We start from the raw sequence: 22,296 nt of genomic DNA, 5'->3' as shown, positions 1-22,296 counted from the left end.
AGTCTGTCTTCTTCTGTTAGGGCAGACATTTTGGCAATATAGGTTGCCAGGTGGATGCGGGGATCTGAGCTCCCGGTGTACTTGTCAAAATCCGGAACCTTGAATTTGGGTGGCACCACCACATCTGGCACCAGTCTTAGTGATGCCACATCCACAAAGCCATACATATTCAGCCCTTCAATTGCTCTCAATCTTTCCTCTAGAGTAGACAGTTTCTCATTTTCTTTTGACTTATTTTCTCCCCCTACTGCGTGGAATACTCCCCCAGTTGGGAGATGAGGGGTGAAGTGAATGGGAGGGATCACATTTGAAGGGTATGGGTCGGTGTTTTGAACGGTTGGGTAATGAGAGTAAGGTAGGTCATTATTTGTAGTAACCGGATTGACAGTGATTGTCGTCCGGATGGGAGACTGAAAGGTAAAAGAAGTTGAAGCTTGGTGAGGATCATTTGTTGGAGGTGGTGGAGGAGGTAATGGCAGGCTAGACTCTGCTGTCGGTTTATTCTGGGACATTTCTCTCATTAGTCTCATAAGTTCTGAGACCTGGTCTTTCAATTCGGAAACTTGTCCCTGTAGGTTCTGTACTTGTTCCTGATCTTCCATTATCTTCTTTGTCCGAGATCTTGTTAAGTACACTCGCTTGGGCTGAACCGTGTGCTTGGTCAGACTTGCTTTGTTTGAAGCAATATTGATTTCCTGTGAGGGAGTAGAGAAAAAGGGAAATTTTAAATAAACTTCGAATTTTTCAAAGAGACTAAAAGTCCTGATCTGGACGAAGGATACAGTGGCGTTCGAGAGCCGGGTTGTCGTCTGTAAAAGGATAATCGCACCCACTTTATCATGGCATCGTTCGATGGTCTGACCGTGAATGACGGGATTGAATGCGCATTTATGATACCTGTCCATATAGCGCATTCAATTTTTCACATAACCCTAGCGAGGGAGTTCCTACGGGAGTCATATTATTCATTCACAAATTTACTAAACAATGGTCCAAAAATCATTTCATTAACTGAATAATTTGTACACCATATTCTTTACATCGGCCTAGGCTCTGGGAGGTTCTTTATAATGAGATGACATTTTCTGAGATACTCATATAACCTTTCTTCTTGCTTGGCAGGATCGAATGCTTTCAGGGCATACTCGGATTCAGGTAATAGTTCTTGTTTTCCCTGTGCTATTATTCTCTTCAGCTGGTCAACATTCTCTTTCAGTTCTTGATAGAGGGCAGCTTGTTTTTCTTTCTCTTTCCTTTCCTTAGCACACTCTTTCAAGATATCGTTGATGAGTAGTGCCTGTTCTTTTATTTCGAGCTTCTTCTTTTTGTTTTCTTGCTTATATTCTTCAACGAGTACCTCTTGGTATTTCATCCTTTCCTGAAGCTTACTATTCTGCCCTTTCATCTTTTTGACCTCAGCTTGAAGAGAGTCTTTTTCCTTTTCCCACTGTACCTCTTGCTTTTCGAACCCCATCCTTTCGGCTCTTGCCTCGTCCTTGAGTCTTCTCACTCTTCTTTTAAGCTTTTGCTGTTGGTCCTCCAACTGTTTCATTCGTTCTTGCAGTTGTGAGTTCTCGGTATTTGCCTTCTGTAGCGAGTCATCCCGGCAATCATCAGCTTCTCCTAATAGGACGCTTTGGCGAGGGTCACTGTCCTTGGATTCTACAGTAGAGTGTTCTCGGTCCCTGCCAGCTCTCCATTTAAGATAATCACCCGAGGCACTTGGGCCTTTGGGTGATCTCTCCATCAGAGTGATGTTTTCCCAAGACTTGCGAGCCATTTTCAACCCTTCCTCTTCCTTGAGCTCATGGTAGAAGCGACCTTGGTGGTATTCTTTGATGTTGATCACGGATTGTGTTGAGCCAAACTGCCTCATTACCAATGCCGGAGTGTAACTTGTATACCCGGTTATTCCAATTAGGGACACCGCCTGATTACCCCCTGTACCGATCAGAACGGGTTGGCCTGATGTCCACAGCTTACTCCAGCAGTAATTATGGCCATTGAAACTCAAAATCCGTTCCCACCACTACTGTTCATTCTTCAGACTGATTACTAACCGGGTCATTCTCTCGATGGGAGGCTGGTCAAGGTACCAAGTCAACCCCTTCGTCTCCACGGGACACATGTGACTGATAATCCAGAGGTATAACAGTTGAGAACAACACTTAAGGGACCCTTTGCCCTGTTGTCTGCAGTAGGTAAGGGTTAATAAAGTCTCCGCAAGGATCGCCGGTATTGGATTGATCTGCTGCCTTTCTACTGTCCAGAATACTTCCACTGCGTTGCAAGTTATGATTCCCAATGGTCCTGGGAACAAAATCAAACCATAGATCCCCAAGGCGAGTGCTACCGAAGCTTGATCCCACTGTTTCTCTCGGAGGCATTGATCTAACCATTTCCGGAGATATGTCCAATACCAACCATGCGTGTTTCCTTTGGCGGTTTCTTTTGACTTCAATTCTTCTGGGGGAGCACCTAACATATGTGCCAGTCTTTTCCAGGTCTGCCTATGTTCGAGGTGTAGGTAGATCCGGTTCTGCAATGAGTAAGGAATCCCTAGCAATGCCTGATATTCTTCCATAGTGGGAACTGTATCAATATCATTGAAAGAGAATACCCCGTACTTAGGGTTCCAAACCGACAACATGGCTTTTAATGCCGGGATTTGGACCTTGACTCGCATTAAGGTTGCAATCCTCCCGTACTTCTCTTCAAATCGTACCTTGACCTGATCGGGAAGTGACCTCCATCCATTAGACAGACCCTCGAGGTTGTTCATTCTGACCTTTATTTTATCCAGATCTAGTGAAGGTATTGAGCTAGCATGTGCCTCGAAAACATCATTTTGCGAGGGTACCGACCTATGAGCTGATTTGGACCAAAGTTTAGCATGCTGAGCCTCTTCTGCCGACTGACTCGAGGATGCCATGATAAAAATGATGCCTATCCTTTTACAGAATCTTGGTTTGGTAATGCCTGCGGGAAAATTCGTTAGTAAGACAAATTGGGGTAATTTTGAATCATACTGTTGACAGGGTGACACGTACACATTTATCAAAGTAGGAAAATGTGTAGGTGTTCTAGTAGGATTCAAGATTACCCTCAAAAAATGAACAAAAGGAAATTAAAGCAGAATAGGGTAAGAGTAAGTATGCCCCTTTTGTCCTGTAATAGGGAGACTCCTAATACCGGGTGAGCGCTACCTATCTGGATAGTTCTATCTCATAAGGTAGTTTACTACGGCTTTCAACTATTGTGATAGTTTAGCTCAGGATCTAATTTTCTAAAAGCCACAGGTTCCCAAATTGCCCCTCAGAACAAAGAGAGCCCCATTCTACCCCCATGATATTATCGGGAAAATTCCACTGTATCACGGTGAACGAGTTTCAATTTGAGCAGAAGCCTTCACGGATACTAACGGGGTAAAACCCACGGGTACCGCTACATGACCCCCTCCTACTTTCCTAAAAGGGTAAGAAAGCCCGGGTTAGGACCATAGTGTGTGAGGACATCGTGTGAGTGTTCAGTGTGTGAAGGGACACCTTTACCTCTTCCCAATTCAGGGGGATTTTATTTTTCCCTTTTTCCCCTTTTTTGAAATGAAGAGCACTGTAGGAAATAGAACAGGCAAAACAAAATAGTTAGCAGCAATAATAATTAATGTATAAAACATCGCCGAATGAGCCCATCTAACTATAATTTGATCTAACAAAATTAAATCTACTTTTGGACCACTAGACCGGGGTTAAAATTACGTCCCCAGTGGAGTCGCCAAGCTGTCGCAAGGGATTTTGCGGTCGCCTGGACGATCACTCACCGAAGTGGGAAAAATGAGGAGTCGCCACCTTAGTTTTGAGGGAAACTAAAGAAAACCATTTGGGAAAATAAATTAAAAATGAAACCACTTTAAAACAGAGATTCTAGGTTCGGGGTCCGTAAACGGGTGGGGAAGGTGCTAGGCACCCCACCTCGTCCCTTAATAAGGGTAAGTAGATTTAATTTTGCGTTCTTTATAAATTAGTTAAGAGGGCTCGGATGGAAATGTTAATCCTTTTTTCAAAAGGAAATTTTGATCTTTCACTAAATTCGGATCACTCAGATACACAAGTAAATGAGACCACCTTAGTGAATTGACGTTACGAATTTTTTAGTTCTGAGATTATTTTGCGTACGGGTTAAGATTTGGTGTGAGAATCGGATAAGAACTCTCCTCCAATCTCTTTTAAGTTATTTATTGAAATTTTGGAGGGAGATCGGATAAGAACCCTCCTCCGATCTCCTCTAGACGTTTATTAAAACTTTTGAGTTGAGACCGGATAAGAACTCTCCTCCGATCTCTTTTTAACGTTTATTAAAATTTTGAGGGGAGATCGGATAAGAACTCTCCTCCGATCTCCTCTAGACATTTATCAAAATTTTTGAGTTGAGATCGGATAAGAACTCTCCTCCGATCTCTTTTTCACATTTATTAAAATTTTGAGGGGAGATCGGATAAGAACTCTCCTCCGATCTCTTTTAGATTAACAGGAGCCTGAAAGGGACTTTTCCGATCTCCCGGATTTTAATTTTGGCTATATGACATAAGAGCCTAAAGCTAAGGATTCTGGCATTCAAAGATGCTGGGGATAAGGCTTCTCGATACCTTTTGGCTAGATGGGGATAACTAAGCTTGATTTACCGACCTTCCATGTATTCATTTTACCAATATCTATTAATGACCGATCCATTCTGTTTTGCTTATTTTGGTTTTATTCCACTTTATGACCTCTTTGTCGAATCGCTGTTCACGTCAGCCTAATAGTTTGGCTATCTTCCTGATGCGTTATTCAGTTCTCTCTTTAAAAGAGACCCTAAGTTGCGATTACCTACGCCTTGCCCGACCATTTACACGCTACTAGGAACCGTAAAAACTTGCATGACGAAGATTAATAAAATGACTGACTAATCACTAAAGAGATAACTCGAGAGTAACATTCTTTGGGTCCTTTTGCACAAAATGAACTTGGAGAAAATCACATACGTAAGAAGAAACAAAGAAAGTGCGAAAAATAAATGTAAACACTTAGTAAACAAAGAATATGAGCTCTTACCGTGAGGAGCCAAATCTCATCAAATAACTACGGGGTGGCAAATAGAGATAAGACAGTGGACTGATTAGCCTGAGAGCTGATGTTCGTCGGGAAGTGAAGGGAGCTCAGCTAAAATATAATCAGATTAAGATAAAAGCCGAGTGCAATGAAGTTTAGCTTAGACAGTGGGAATGAAAACAGAGATGATAAAGGGCTGAAAGTGAGGGTGTGACCAGATAATGAACAAACTGGAAATGTGGAGTTCCAGTATCCAGAATCCTTTTCAAGAAACACTTCAGAAAACTAGTTTCAAAAGTTTTTCCAATCAACACTTCAAAGTAGCGGAATAACAAACTAAATGAAGTTTTTAGAGTTCTTCCGCTATAATAACAGCCTCTCCTTTTTTGTCCGTCCCCTTGAACAGTTTTTCATGCTGGTATTTATAGGAATCGGGGCTCCCCATGAAGGGTCAGGATTTATTTTGAGGGAGATGGAGGGTCAAGATTTCGAAGGACATGATCGGATGTCCAGGAATTAAAGAGAATCAAAATGAATGGCTGAGATCTCTCTTCAGAATATTTGTCCTTTTCTTCTTTTGATCTAACGGTCCCAAATCTTCTTGTCCGGAACGATCTGAGGGCTAAGAGCGAAAGGCGCTGGTATTGTCATCTTCTCTCTTGATCCAAGGGTTCCGGATTTGTCCTTACAAGTGAGATCAACGGTGGGGATTGGGATATACAGGACTGTCATGACATACCACAGCGCTCACAAGATTGCGGGCGATTCTTAGGCGTGCGGTGGAGATCTCGCCTGCAACGCTTTAACTACCTCGGCTCTGATTCTGACAACGGTTATTTGGGATTTGTCTTATTCCTTTTGTCTTCCGATCCCTCTTCTTGACACGCTCCTATTCCGATCTCTCATGTTAATCTCCCGTCTTCCGATCTATTATTCCGATCTCTCCTTTTCTCTGGTCCGGTCTCGTCAAAGCATTAATTTCCCCTTGATTCTCGAGGCGTTCGCTTCGTTTTCTGCTCAGTAATAAATGCTCATTTTCCCCTATATATACCCCTGTCGACAGAGACATTTCCTTCATCTGATTTTCCTCTCTTCCTTCTTACTTTTCCTGTTCTAGCTGCTCCGGTGGAAGTTCCGGCCATGATGGTGGTTTTTGATCCCTTTCCGATGAGCTTCTTTAACCACCGGCTGAAAATTTACGATCCCGGTGATCGCATAACCCTAACTGACGATGGTGAGAGAACTGGATTTGACCGATCTGTATTGCGGACCTCGGTTGTACCGATCTCGAGTCACTCAACTGAGTTCATTCGGCTTCTCATCACATTGAGTGTTAAACCGGACTTTCCTCCACATTGGGTGTTCCGACAGCGCCTCGGTTCTGGTCGGTGACACCCCTTTGGATCAGTCACAATGTGACATTCCGATCCCTAGAGATCGCCCAAATGATGTATTTTATTTTCAATGCAATCCGATCTCTAGAGATCACAGAAATGATGTAATCCAATTTTAGTGTAATACGATCCCTAGAGATCGCCCAAATGATGTAATCCGATCTTTTGAAAATAAAGACTTTATTTTGTCGATTATCATCTTATTATTTTTGCATTGATTATTTTTCGATCTCTAATGTGATTATCCGATCTGGTTCTTTACCTGAATGACACTTAACTGATCCTTTATTCAAAATATTTAACTTATTATGCCGATCTCCAATTAATCGATCTCGGAACATTCGAATATTTGAGAGAAGTGTCAGAACAGCTGTCGAGTCCCACCAATCGATGCGTTGCCTAGAGCCTCGCGAGCATTAAATGCTCGGACTAGTATAAATAGGGGTGGGAGGGTTAGCCAGTTGTTCTCTTATTCCATTTTCAATCCCCTGCTCACAACTTCGAAGTTCTCTCGTTTTCTCAAGTTCTTCCGACGCCGATCAGACTCTGGTAAGGGCTTTGATCTTCTTTTTAATTTAAGTTCTTTATTTCCTTTGAAAATGAGCGGTGTCGAAGGTCTGAGAGCGGCGAGCCCTCCTTCCATTCAGTTCTCATGGTCGTCCGATGAAGAAGAGGTAGTCGGGCCAAGCACGCAACCTGAACCTCCTAGGGCTTCCGTTCCAGGTCGGGGGCGGGTCATACCATCAAGGCGTGCACCTGTTTCAGGGAGGGAGACTCTCCCTATAGATGAGCTACCGTCGGTTCTTCGAGTATCCGATCTGCAATCGTTTAGCCAAGAATACAACATTCGGCCTGATTCGTACGAGCTAATCAAGTGCCACGGCGATCTTCGTGTCGATCACTCCTTTGAAGAGAATGACATGGTTATGGTGTACGAGGAACAGTTAAAGGCCGGTCTTCGGTTCCCTCTAGATGACTTCTATAAGGAGGTCCTAAAACTTCACCGAGCGTGCATTGCTCAAATTCACCCTAACTCGTGGCGGATCTTGGTAGCCTTCCGAGGTCTATGCCGAGCTAAGGGAATCAGACCTACGGCTAAGGTGTTCGCCGAACTGCACAGACTAACTCGCCGAAAGGATGACGAACACTGGTTCTTTCAGGCGAAGCCTCATTGCGGGCTCTTTTCCGATCTGCCCTCATCCCTTAAGAATTGGAAGAACCGTTTCTTCATTCTGAGGAGCAAAGATCCGAGCTGCTTTGAGGACTTCCCCCGCAGCTGGTGGTACCAGGGGCCTTTGCTTCCGAAGCATATTACCCTGAACCAAGAGGAAAGCTTAATAGTGATGGATCTGAAGAGTCTGGCCGCCACTCAAAAGTATTCTTGTTTGGATGCGGTGACTGCCGAGTTGCACCATTGGACCATTCAACTGCTCACCGGCCAAGACCGCGAACTTCCGCTCTCTGACCTCGGCATTGGTATTTTCTATATCTCAGCTCTCAGGACCTTAGCGATCTCACTGACCTTTTCTTTGTGCGGTATGGCGGGGGTGAGGGTTCTAGGAAGCGAAAGAAGGACAAAGAGATCTCCGGAAAATAAAGGAGATGAAGCGTTGAAATGCTTCAACACTTGGTCATGAATGCTGGGAAGTACAAGGGGACCGCCTCAACCTTCGGATCTGCCGACCATTGGCTGTCCGATCTCCTCCTAGATTGGAAGAGCAGCCTCGGCTCTTCCAGCTTGTTCCAAGCACGTAAAGGGGTCCTTCTCAATCTTCTCGGGAGGACCTCTTCTCGTGGCGCTCAAAAGCTAATCGAGTCCTCAAGAATAACCGGATCGTTCGGGAGAACCCCGATTTTGCCCAAGTCTTGGGGTCTTCCATCTTCCTTCGGGAGGATCGGGACAGGCTATCCTCGAACAGCCTTGATGATATCTTGACTCAATCCATGAGCCTGAACGTGGAGTGCCTGGTGAATCAGACCATGGTTTGGGAAAAGGTTCAAGATCCAGGTAAGGAGATACTGAAGAAAAATCAGGAAATGGCTTCCCTCCGATCCCAACTCTCATCCGCTCAAGATTATATATCTCAAGTTGAGGGGCGGGCGAAGTTTTATGAGGACAGGGTGGCCGAACTAAATCTTGTTCTGGCTGAAAGGAATCGGGTTCTCGGAGAAGTCCAGGCGCTACAGGCCAACGAAGCTGCTCAGGTCGCCCAACTCATCGAAGAGCTTAAAGAGAAAGACAGGGAGCTTAAGGAGAAAGATGAAGAGATGGTGACGGGAATAGCCGGGGCCTATGTGAATGCTCACAAGGACCTCTTGGTCGAACTCCAGAAGCGTTACCCAGGGGAGGACTTCTCTTGGATGGCCGACCTGGCTCCTGAGGGCGACGGTGAGGACAGTGAGGAGGAAGCCAAGGGTGAGAGAGAAAGTGAGCAAAATGTAAATCAGGCTGGGGGTGACCCTCCAGCTGAATAGCTTGTACAAAAAATGAAATGAAATGGGCTGTCTCTTTTGTTCAATGAATGGATGTGATTGGAAAATCTCTGAATTGCCTAAGTATTTGATTTGTATGAGCATAGCGAAAGAAGAACTAAATGCAATTATTAATCTAAGTATAAGAGATCGGAAAGCACAATAAGCATGAGATCGGTGGGGAAGAAATGCTGAATGGGACTTGATTAAAATTGAAAATTTAACTTGAACACTTAAGATTGGAATCCTTATTAAACCGAACCAAAACCTTAACTCTTAAACTTTCGAAAGGAAGATCGGCAATAAAACTGGTAGGAAAAGATCTAGTGCCAGTTCATTTATCCGGAATATACTTGATGGGTCCTGAGTTTCGACAATGGGTTTGAGAGATCGGTGAGCGATAGACTGGTAAAGCTTTGACTGATGCGAGAACTTAACAATTTGATTTAATTCTTTGCGGGGAGAGATCGGAATTGTGACAGCCTATCAAAGAGGGATCGGAAATGTGATTAGCTGTCCGAAGGAGACTTAGTACCGGGGATCGGTTTCAAAGTTTTATTGATTTTGGGGATCGGCCAAAATATGGTGTCGACATTAGTAACTGTTAATTATTCTAGTATCCATCAGTTGTTTTACTAGTTATTAGCTATTAATGTTTAGCTATTGATGTAGCTTTTTAAAATAGAAGTATTCCGTAAATATGGTTGTTGAATTAGCTGTTAACGTAAAATGACAAAAAAGAACATAAGCACCATATTTTTTTTAATAATTTTTATAATTGAGGATAAGAGTATATACTCTTATAATTAAACTTATATTTATGATAATATTAACTAAGCTGAATATAAAACTATAAGAACTTAATTTTAAATTTAAGAGGCAATAAGTATGCAAAGTTATTGGCATAAATCACAAACTAGCATAAATTAGCATCCTCCCAATTAATCAATGATAGAAAAATACAAGCTATTCTCAGACTAAATTAAACTAGTTGTGTATTCTAGCACACCATAAAGAACAACAATATGATTACAAATATTCTTTATTTCAACAGATCTTCTAATATTTTCATAATTTATGGAAGTATTGTGCATATCAAATAGCTCCTTATAAGGGATAAAATCAGGATAGTGCTCAAGTACTTGAAAAACCGGATCACTTAGTGAGTTGATTCGACTATAATTGTGAAGCGCAAATGTTGCTACTTTGATTTTTATTTTTGTCTCAATGTTGTGGCATTTCATTAAGGATTTTCCATCTTTGCTTCAAAACTCCAAAAGATCTCTTAATACAACTTCTTAAGGATGAGTGAGCATGGTTAAATGATTTCCTTCAATTGCCCTAAAGTATCCTTTGATGTAGTCTTTTGGGCCTACTTAGATGCTTGGATTCCATGTTTTCCACCTTGATTTGTCACTTGGGTACTACCATTGGCATTATGGCTTGCATGTTTAACAAAATCCTTAAAGACAGTGTCTTCAGTCCTCAATGCAGACTCAAATTCAATACTAACATAAGTATCATCCCCATGATTATAAACTTGCACATTTTCTTCTTTACCACAAACAATTCACATAAGGTAGACTTGTCTCTAGTGATTTCCCAAAATTAAGTGCCCGGTTCATAAAGATGCTTCTCAGAACTTCCTCTTATCACATAACATATACAATATGCCAAGCCCATAAAGATGCTCCTGAGAACTTCCTTTAACATAAATAGTATGCCAGCGGCTTACTAGGCTTACCTGGACTTGCCAATCTCATATCATTCATGATTATGTCATATTCATATATATCATAGAGGAAATCAATGGGTCATCCAATATTTATTAAGCATCAATAACAATTTATGCATTCATGCAGTATATTTATGTTTAGATACATACACTTAATATAACTTGAAATGATGCATGAGAATGAGCATACTGTGCAATTATGGATATTTCAATTCATTATAATTCAATAGGATTAGTTTTACTTACCTCTTGAAGCCTATCACTCACCAAACATGTACCATAGCTTTCTTACTAGCTGCATCTCTAGGTCCCTCAAGTCTGATCCTATAAAAGATAGACCCTAATGAGTTATCCAAATCTCTATAACTATATTTATATACCATATCATCAATTCTAGGTCATTCAAGTACAAGAAATAGGTTTTGGAGCCTTGAAAACAAAAGAAGAAAATGGCTAGCAAAAGCAACTTTAGCTGCTGTCTAGAGTTCACAAATCTTCGAAAGGTAGTAATAGCTTTGGCTGCCAAACCTAGAAATTCCCAAAATTCTAGATTCATGATTGTAGAGCCCATCGAACTCCATCCAACCCAAAATCGACCTCTAAAGTTCCAAAACATAATCCAACCATGTAAACACATATCCATCATGTTAATTAACTCAAAATAACTTAGAATTACAACATGCATTCAAGGTTCCTAAACAAACCAATAGAGATAAAATCTATAACATGCAAATATTTCCTCAATTCATAAAATGATGAACCTAACTCACATTTCTTATTTCCAAAACCTTATCTATATAACCAATAATACAATGCATGGTTCAATAACTCCAAGGACCCAAGAAAGGTTGCATTCAATTAAAAATTCACAAAACCCTAGCAAAAAGAAAAGATTTTTCATTTTTCTTTTGAAAGAGTAAAAAGATCGTTTAAATGTGAAGGTATAAATCCATTCTTCCAACAATTTTGATTATATATTATAAAACATAAAAAATGATCTTGAACTCACTTTGAAAATTAAAACAGAAAAAGGAGTTGTAAATCTTCTTCACCCTTTTTGTTGAAACTCTTATAAATTCCAAAACCCTTCTTTCAAAATTTAAGAAACAACTAAAGAGAAATGGAATTAATAGTTGTTAAAAATTTAAAAAAAATAATCATTGTTGTTTTGTCCCTTGCTTGAAACAATAGTAAGCAAGGAAGGGGAAGCTTTAAAATTTCAAAGTTTTCTTTTAAAATTTTCAAGCACTAAGCCATTTACACCCATGGCATAAGAAGACTTTCGACTATCAAAGGTCACTACTTCAGCTGCCGAAAACCTTATTCACAACAAACTTCAATTTTCCTCTCTTTTGTCATATAATACTCATCAAGACACATCATGCACTGACTATAAACTTGAAGCATCATAAAAAAAAAATGTTACCATTCATAATCACCAAAGAGATTTTCTAGCCCTAACTCCTTCCGGTTCCCCATTAAGGTTTCCAAGACCTGTTTAAGACATCCACCAATTATTGGTTTCGGTCATTAGAGTTTAGGGGTTCTTACATTTATCTCATTTTAAAAAAAATTTCCTTACTTGTGTACTTGCTGGCGACAAATTTTATTTTTTAAGAAACAAAACATTATTATTTACAACAACTGAACATTTTTTCATTAGCTACGATCTATTGTTTATCGCTTATAATCACTTCCTAGACTCTCCTCATTGCTTTTAGTTTATTACCAATGACAATGAAAACATTTACAATCAATGAAAAGTCCTCGCAAATACATTATTTAGAATGAGTTCGTCACAAAAGAACTGTAACACCCCCTACCTGGTCTACAGTGTAGCTGAGCAAGGCGTACCACATTTGGTGTTGGAGCATCCTATCTTATCTTATTTTTATCTCTTTAAAAATTTTAAACTCGTTATATTTTAAAATAAATTAAATTCATAGGAGAAACTAACGGAGTTTCCCCTAATTTATTACCGTTTGCCGTGTCTTGCTATTTACCTCTTTAAAAATCTCAACAATATTTCAATTCATATTCACCATAATCATCTCATCATTTCAAACATCATTATGAAATTTAATTTCATACTCATTTGTACAAATCCATTCATATTTAATTTATATATCAAAAATTTTCAAACTTCATTAAAATACATGATTTACACACTAATTATATAAATTCATAGTTTACATAATATACAAATTAATTACATATGAACTAGCTAATTTATTTATTTACATTGCATAAATATTAATTACATTTTCACAACATATATTACATTATAAGAAATATTTAAAATGTACAGAATACATTATTATGATCTATATGGACCTTATCGACATGCATTGCTGAGGAGATGACAACCTTGGACTCTTTCTAAATTCGGACTCCAAAATCCCAGTCTAATGTCCACTGGGTTTTATCTTCAGTACCTGCGCGAGAAAATAATCCATCGCGCTAAACATTTCTACTTAGTGATGCAATAATATAACAAGGAAATAATATACAAATAAAGATAGAAATAAAGCATGATTTGGGTAATCAAGAATTAATTTAATCCCGTATAAAATTTCTAAAATTAACTATCTTTTATCCTAATTTGTTTATTTCTCATTGGAGGCGCTTAGTTCATAAATTTACAATAATAATATACAATATAAAAATATTAAATTTATGCTTATATTATTATGTACGACACATTTGTAATGTTTATTTATGTTGTAATTCCTTTGCTAATCTTTTTATCACTTCCTCAATACTTTCTAGGTTGTCTTAAATCATTTCATAATAATTAAAATTCTTAGAGTTATTTCATAATAGATAAATTTTAATATTAATCTAGTTCATTTCAGGTCTTTCTAATAAATAATTTCTTAGAGTTAATCTAATTTATTTCAGGTCTTTCTAACTCATTTATTTAATTTCTAATATTCTTAATTTATTTTACTGCCCAATTAACCTATGACCGGCTGACTGAACTAGATAAGCGGGTCCTTGGGCATTGGACATTGTGGTGTCTCAGGCTGTCCTACCATGGGATGTGAAATACGGAACGTCAACCACGTATGCAATCAATATGGCTAAAAAGTCATGGTAATAAATAATCGGACATATAAGCCATGAATGCGGGTATAAAGCCATAAATACAGACATAAACCTTACGCAGTACTGCTCAAATAATCCCCTATTGGCATGCTAATCTATCTAATCTGATATACATATCTAGGCAATACATAGGCATAATAGTACCACTAAGTATTCTTATATTTCATTATTTCATTATAAGTTCTATTTATATTTTATAGTATTTTAGTTATAGTTATGATGAAAGCAAAATTTTCCAAATCACATTTCTACATAATTTATACATTCATTTTATCATCCATATTGATCACAATTTACATCAATTATTTTCATGTACCATTGTACTCAAACATTCTTCTTTTCTCTCATGATGAGAACAAGTGTTTATAATTCACATTGTTCCCTCTCATGTGCCATTTATTATGCAGGGTATTATTATTCTATTTATAATGGAGACATAAGTCCTAATGACTACTTTACCTCATTCAATACAATTAGCAATCCATTTATGTAAATCACATTTCATATTTCAAGTTATATTACTAAGGTATTATGTGCTCTATTTGTGATGGGAATACAAATCCCATCTACCTATCCACATGATTTAGATGTAAGTCATTTAGATTTTAGTTCTTTGGGTTTGATGTCATTGTAGTTATTATTCACATTACTATTAATGCAAATATTGAATATTTCATAAAAAATAGGAATACAAATTCTAAACACATGATCCTACCACATTTTGGGTTTTCAATTTGTTGGCATTAGTTGCCAATTACAATTCAAAGCTTCCTAGAAGTGTTTTCAAAATTTTAGATTTTGTCTCTTAAGTTTACTGTTCCATTGGACTAATCTACAGTAAAATTTTGGCTAACTTTTCTTCATCAAAGTTGTCCCTTAATGTCTCTACCTTATTTCCCTTTTTGAATCACTCCATTTGGAGTTTTGTAGCTCAATTTATGATCAAATTACCATAACTGGTCGGATTGGTTCAAGTCCAGAATTTCTGGGCAATTTTGGTTCTGGCAGTTTTGGTGAGCTAACTTTGGTTAGCAATTTGAATAGGTTATGATCAGAATTGAGCTCTACTTTCTTCCTAGGAAATATTCTCCTATGTCTAATCTTTCCAATGGTTGAAAAATCAGGTCATTCTGACCTTCCTAGAGTGAGTTATGGTGATTTGAATATTTACTGTTCATATAGTCATTTTTCCAGTTCCATATTTTGGTTACCCAGATTTAGGCAATTTTTAGGTCACCCTAAGTTAGTTTTCTAGGCAGGGTCTCTTCATAAAAAATGTGACATTATGTCCCTAGTTTCACCTCCAATTAGCCTTACACCAATTGAAGCTACACAAGTCAAGTTATGGCTGCCCAAACTCACTGGACTCAAGTTTAGAATTTCTGGCACATAAGGTAGCCTAACCATTTCACAACTCAATGCCACAATGCACTCCAAATCTAAGTCAAACCATACTAAATGGTCATTAATTGACCATTAGAACTCCAATTAAACATCCAAGCACCAAATCCCCAATTTAGTCACAAACCCTAATCCTCACAATCTATCACTGCATCCAACACACATAAATCAACATCCAACTCAACTATACTCATCAAAAACCATTCCTAAGCAATTTAATTCAAACAAATCAACAAATTTCAACCTCCTTCCATGGCTGCCAAATTTCATGGTATTTATACAAATGTATTTTATTTCGATTTCTTGTAATTTCTAACTCAATTTATGCTCTTAAAATAAAATAAAGAGAGAGAGAAGGGATAACTAGCACTAACCTCTTGTAGCTCATGTTCAAGCCAACCAAAACTTCAATTTGTTCCCAAAGTTTTACTGCCTTAAGCTTCCTCAAGGTGTAGGGATAATTTTTAGTGAAGGGAGTAAGAGGTTTTAGGGAGAGATTAGCTAAGAAGTGGAGCTTTTGTGGACAAAAATGGTGGTTCCTTTCAAGAGTATGGTTCGGCCATCATGGCTGAAGAAGAAGATGAATGGATTTCTTTTAGTTTTAATTATTTTCTTTGGCCTTTTATATTTGTGGTTGTCTAACTATGATTGTTTAAAAAAAAAAAAAATTTAATTGCATCATGCTCACCTCATGCTTATGTAATAATTCAATTTAATTTCATTTATGTTTTCTTCTTTTCTCTACTCATTTTTAATTAAATTTCCATCAATAACCATTCACATTTTATGTTATAATCCTCATTTACTTGAATGTACAAGTTGGTCAAAAATCATCTCTGAAGGTGAAAAGAACAAAATGTCCTTTGTTTTGCTTATCGAGCTAAAATTGTTTGTACCAATTAATAAAATTTTCTTAGCATTTTCTTGACATTCTTTTATCATCGAAGACTCAATAACTCTTCACTGGAGTCCCAAAAATTATTTCACAGGGTTTCCCCATGGGTCTAGGATCGGCAACTATCTTTACAGTCGCTTCTCGTTAGGTCACCCATCGCCGTAGGTCTGGCTTATTTAACTTTCTAGTATTTCATTTCTTATTTTTTTTTTCTTAATTTTTTTGTCATTATTTAGTGTATTTATGACTCCCCACTATAGTTTACATATAGTTCCAGATATTCTTGCTGTCCGGACAGACATTAGTTACCAGAACAGTAGAACTTACGGACTATCTAAAGTGAGGAAGTCACAATTCTTCCCCTCTAACAGAAATTTCATCCTCGAAATTTACCTTATGTATGTAATCGAAGCCTGCTACCTCTTTGCTTCTTCACTTCCCTGTGTTGCCTTTTCATTATCTGGACATAACTCCTCTCGAGCCTCCATAGCATATAGCCTCCTCTGAGGGCAATCCTTCAGAAAATGGTCTATGGCCTCACATTTATAATAGGCTCCAGTCAACACCCTACATTTACCTCTATGCCACTTTTTGCAATGGCCATATTTTCTTAGGGTAGAACTTCTCATTGCTAGCCCCGGTGTGTTCATTATTGGTGTCTTTGGTTGATCTCTTCTGGATATGGGTCTGGGCCTATGTCTTTTACTTTGATCAAGTGTTTGACTTAATGGTTCTCCAGGTCTCTTGTTACTAGACTGGCCAAAATCTTTTCTCTATTGACCATCCATTCTATTTTGTTCTTCTTCTTGGACACAGCTAATATATTTCTTTCTGAACTCCATCATAAAGAATTCCCAAGTCACCTTGCTTGGCGGCATTACCTTGATTACAGTATCCCACTAACGATATGCATCTTCTTGTAGCAGTGAAACTGCACACTCCAAACTCTGTTCTAGGGTACAATAGAGCTGCTGTAGGACTCTTCCAGTCTTTCTAACCAATACTCTACAGCTATAGATTCATCTTCCTTTCTGCCTTTGAAATCTACAGCCCCATACTTTCTAATTTTTCCCAAAGGTGACTTCTACTGTGGTTGGGGTTGCGGAACTACATCAGTAATCTGTCTAAAGTACTCGGTCATCTGCTCCCATAAAACTTGTTAGGATTGTGTAAGTCCCTCTAACACTGGCACAGCAGGACCTCTCCTATCTCCAACATCACTCTCAGCCGAGGGATGATTTTCTACTTCTTCTTCTACTGCCTTCTGCGACTCAGGGTCCATACCTTAACCTAAAATAACCAGAGAAAATAGATCTGCATTAGTGTTACCTCGACTCTTATGAATGCAATGTAGGTTATGCACACAATCTTATTCTATCTATCAATGCCTAGGAATGCCTAAACTGTGCTCTGATACCAATAAATGTAACACCCCCTAACCGATCTACAGTGTAGCTAAGCAAGGCGTGCTACATTCAGTATCGGAGCACCCTATCTTATTTAACTTTATCCCTTTAAAAATTTTGAACTCGTTATATTTTAAAATAAATTAAATTCATAGGAGAAACTGACAGAATTTCCCTTAATTTATTATCGTTTGGCGTGTCTCGCTATTTACCTATTTAAAAATCTCAACAATATTTCAATTCATATTCACTATAATCATCTCATCATTTCAAACATCATTATGAAATTCAATTCCATACTCTTTTCTACAAATCCATTCATGTTTAATTTATATATGAAAATTTTTAAACTTCATTAAGATACATGATTTACACACTAATTACATAAATTCATAGTTTACATGATATACAAATTAATTACATATGAACTAGCTAATTTATTTATTTACATTACATAAATATTAATTACATTTTCACAACTTACATTACATTATAAGAAATATTTAAAATGTATAGAATACATTATTATGATCTATATGGGCCTTATCTACATGCATTGCTGAGGAGGTGACAACCTTGGACACTTTGCAGATCCGGACTCCAAAATCTCAGTCTAATGTCCACTGGGCTTTATCTTCAGTACCTGCGCAAGGAAAACAATCCATCGCGCTGCAATAATATAACAAGGAAATAATACACAAATGAAGATAGAAACAAAGCACGATTTGGGTAATCAAGAATTAATTTAATCTCGTATAAAATTTCTAATATTAACTACATTTTATCCTTATTTGTTTATTTCTCACTGGAGGTGCTTAGTTCATAAATTTGCAAAAATAATATACAATATAAAAATAATCTAAAAATGTTAAATTTATGCTAATATTATTATGTATGACACATTTGCAATGTTTATTTATGTTATAATTCCTTTGCTAATTTTTCTATCACTTTCTCAATACTTTCTAGTTTATCTTAGATCATTTCATAATAATTAAAATTCTTAGAGTTATTTCATAATAGATAATTTTAATATTAATCTAGTTCATTTCAGGTCTTTCTAACTCGTTTATTTAATTTCTAATATTCTTAATTTATTTCACTACCCCAGTAACCTATGACCGGCTGACTAAACTGGATAAGCGGGTCCCTGGACACTGGACACCGTGGTGTCTCGGGCCGTCATACCATGGGACGTAAAATATAGAACGTCAATCACGTATGCAATCAATATGGCTAAAAAGCCATGGTAACAAATAATTGGGCATATAAGCCATGAATGCGGGCATAAAGCCTTATGCAGTACTGCTCAAACAATCCCCTATTGGCATACCAATCTATCTAATCTGACATACGTGCCTAGGCAATACATGGGCATAATAATACCATTAAGTATTCTTATATTTCATCATTTCATTATAAGTTCTATTTATATTTTTTAGTATTCTAGTTCTAGTTATGATGAAAGCAAACTTTTCCAAATCACATTTCTACATAATTTATACATCATTTTATCATCCATATTGATCACAATTTACATCAATTGTTTTCATGTACCATTGTACTCAAACATTCTTCTTTTCTCTCATGATGAGAGCAAGTGTTTATAATTCACATTGTTCCCTCTCATGTGCCATTCATTATGCAAGGCATTATTATTCTATTTATAATGGAGACATAAGTCCTAATGACTACTTTACCTCATTTAATACAATTAGCAATCCATTTATGTAAATCAAATTTCGTATTTCAGGTTATATTACTAAGGTATTATGTGTTCTATTTGTGATGGGAATACAAATCCCATCTACCTATCCACATGATTTAGATGTAAGTCATTTAGGTTTCGGTTCTTTGGGTTTGATGTCATTGTGGTTACTATTTACATTACTATTCATGCAAATGTTGACTATTTAATAAATAATAGGAATACAAATTCTAAACACATGAACCTACCACATTTTGGGTTCTAAATTTGTTGGCATTAGTTGCCAATTACAATTCAAAGCTTCCTAGAAGTATTTTCAAAATTTCAGATTTTGTCTCCTAATTTTATTATTCCATTGGACTAATCTACAATGAAATTTTGGCTACCTTTTCTTTATCAACGTTGTTCCTTAATGTCTCTACTTTATTTTCCTTTTTGAATCACTCCATTTGGAGTTTTGTAGCTCAAGTTATGGTCAAATTACCATAACTGGTCAGATTAGTTCAAGTCCAGAATTTCTAGGTAATTTTGGTTCTAGCAGTTTTAGTGAGCTAACTTTGGTTAGCAATTTGAATAGGTTATGGTCAAAACTGGACTCTATTTTCCACCTAAGAAATGTTCTCCTATGTCTAATCTTTCTAATGGTTCAAAAATCAGGTCATTCTGACCTTCCTAGAGTGAGTTATGGCCATTTGAATATTTACTGTTCATATGGTCATTTTTCTAGGTCCAGATTTTAGTTACCCGAATTTAGGCAATTTTTAGTTCGCTCTAAGTTGGTTTTCTGGCCAAGGTCTCCTCACAAAAAATGTGACATAATGGTCATTAATTGACCATTAAAACTCCAATTAAACATCCAAGCACCAAATCCCCAATTTAGTCACAAACCCTAACCCTCACAATTCATCATTGCATCCAACACACATAAATCAATATCCAACTCAACTATACTTATCAAAAACCATTCCTAAGCAAGTTAATTCAAACAAATCAACAAATTTCAACCTCTTCCCATGGCTGCCAAATTTCATGGCATTTATACACATGTATTTTATTTCAATTTTTTATAATTTCTAACTCAATTTATGCTCTTAACATAAAATAAAGAGAGAGAGATAGGATAACTAGCACTAACCTCTTGTAGCTCAAGTTCAAGCCAACCAAAAACTTCAATTTCTTCCCAAATTTTTGCTGCCTTAAGCTTCCTCAAGGTGTAGGGATAATTTTTAGTAAAGGGAGTGAGAGGTTTTATGGAGAGATTAGCTAAGAAGTGGAGCTTTTGTGGACAAAAATGATGGTTCCATTCAAGAGTATGGTTCGGCCATCATGGGTGAAGGAGAAGATGAATGGATTTCTTTTGGTTTTAATTATTTTCTTTGGCCTTTTTATATTTGTGGTTGTCTAACTATGATTGGTTAAAAAAATTTTTTTTTTTAATTGCACCATGCTCACCTCATGCTTATGTAATAATTCAATTTAATTTCATTTATGTTTTCTTCTTTTCTCTACTCATTTTTAATTAAATTTCCATCAATAACTATTCACATTATATGTTATAATCCTCACTTACTTAAATGCACAAGTTGGTCAAAAATCATTTCTAAAGGTGAAATGACCAAAATGCTCTTCGTTTTGCTTATCGAGCCAAAATTGTCTGTACCGATTGATAAAATTTTCTTAGCATTTTCTTGGCATTCTTTTGTCATCGAAGACTCAATAACTCTTCACTAGAGTCCCAAAAATTATTTCACTGGGTTTCTCCACGGGTCTAGGGTCAACAACTGTCTTTACAATTGCTTCTCGTTAGGTCACCCATCGCCGTAGGTCCGACTCATTTAACTTTCTAGTATTTCATTTCTTAATTTTTTTTTTAATTTTTCTTATCATTATTTAGTGTATTTATGACTCCTCACTCTAGTTTACATATAGTTTCAGACATTCTGACTGTCTGAACAGACATTAGTCACCGAAACAGTAGAACATACAGACTATCTAAAGTGAGGATATCGCAATTCTTCCCCTCTAACAAAAATTTCATCCTCGAAATTTACCTGATGTACATAATCGAAGATCTGCTACCTCCTTGCTTCTTCACTTCCCTGTGTTGCCTTTTCATTGTCTGGACCTGACTCCTCTCAAGCCTCCATAGCATATAGGCTCCTCTGAGGGCAATCCTTCAGAAAATTTTCCATGGCCCCACATCTATAATAGGCTCCAGTCAACCCCCTACATTCACCTCTATGTCACTTTTTGCAATGGCCATGTTTTCTTGGGGTAGAAATTCTCATTGCTAGCCTCGGTGTATTCATTATTGGTGTCTTTGGTTGGTCTTTTATGGATATGGGTCTGGGTTTATGTCTCTTACTTTGATCAGGTGTTTGACTTAATGATTCTCTAGGTCTCTTATTACTAGACTAGCCAAAATCTTATCTCTGTTGACCATCCATTCTATTCTGTTCTTCTTCTTAGACACGGCTAATATATTTCTTTCTGAACTCCATCAGAAAGAATTCCCAAGTCACCTTGGCTGGCGGCACTACGTTGGTTACAGTATCTGACCAACAATATGCAGCTTCTTGTAGCAGTGAAACTGCACACTCTAAACTCTGTTCTGGGATACAATAGAGTTGTTGTAGGACTCTTTCAATCCTTTCTAACCAATACTCTGCAACTATAGAATCATCTTCCTTTCTGCCTTTGAAATCTACAAGCCCATACTTTCTAATTTTTCCCTAAGGTGACTTCTGCTGTGGTTGGGGTTGCAGAACTACCTCAGCAATCTATCTAAAGTACTCGGTGATCTGCTCCCATAAAACTTGTTGGGATTGTGCAAGTCCCTCTAACACTGGCACAGCCGGACCTCTCCTGTCTCCAACATCACTTTCAGCAGGGGGATGATTTTCTACTTCTTCTTCTACTGCTTTCTACGACTCAGGCTCCATTCCTTAGCCTAAAATAACCAGAGAAAATAGATCTGAATTAGTGTCACCTCGACTCTTATGAATGCAATGCAGGTTATGCACACAATCTTATTCTATCTATCAATGCCTCAAAACGCCTAAACCGTGCTCTGATACCAATAAATGT

This window comes from Hevea brasiliensis, chromosome 11 (assembly GCF_030052815.1).
Source record: "Hevea brasiliensis isolate MT/VB/25A 57/8 chromosome 11, ASM3005281v1, whole genome shotgun sequence".
Lineage (NCBI taxonomy): Eukaryota > Viridiplantae > Streptophyta > Magnoliopsida > Malpighiales > Euphorbiaceae > Hevea > Hevea brasiliensis.
This window is presented reverse-complemented; position numbering follows the sequence as displayed.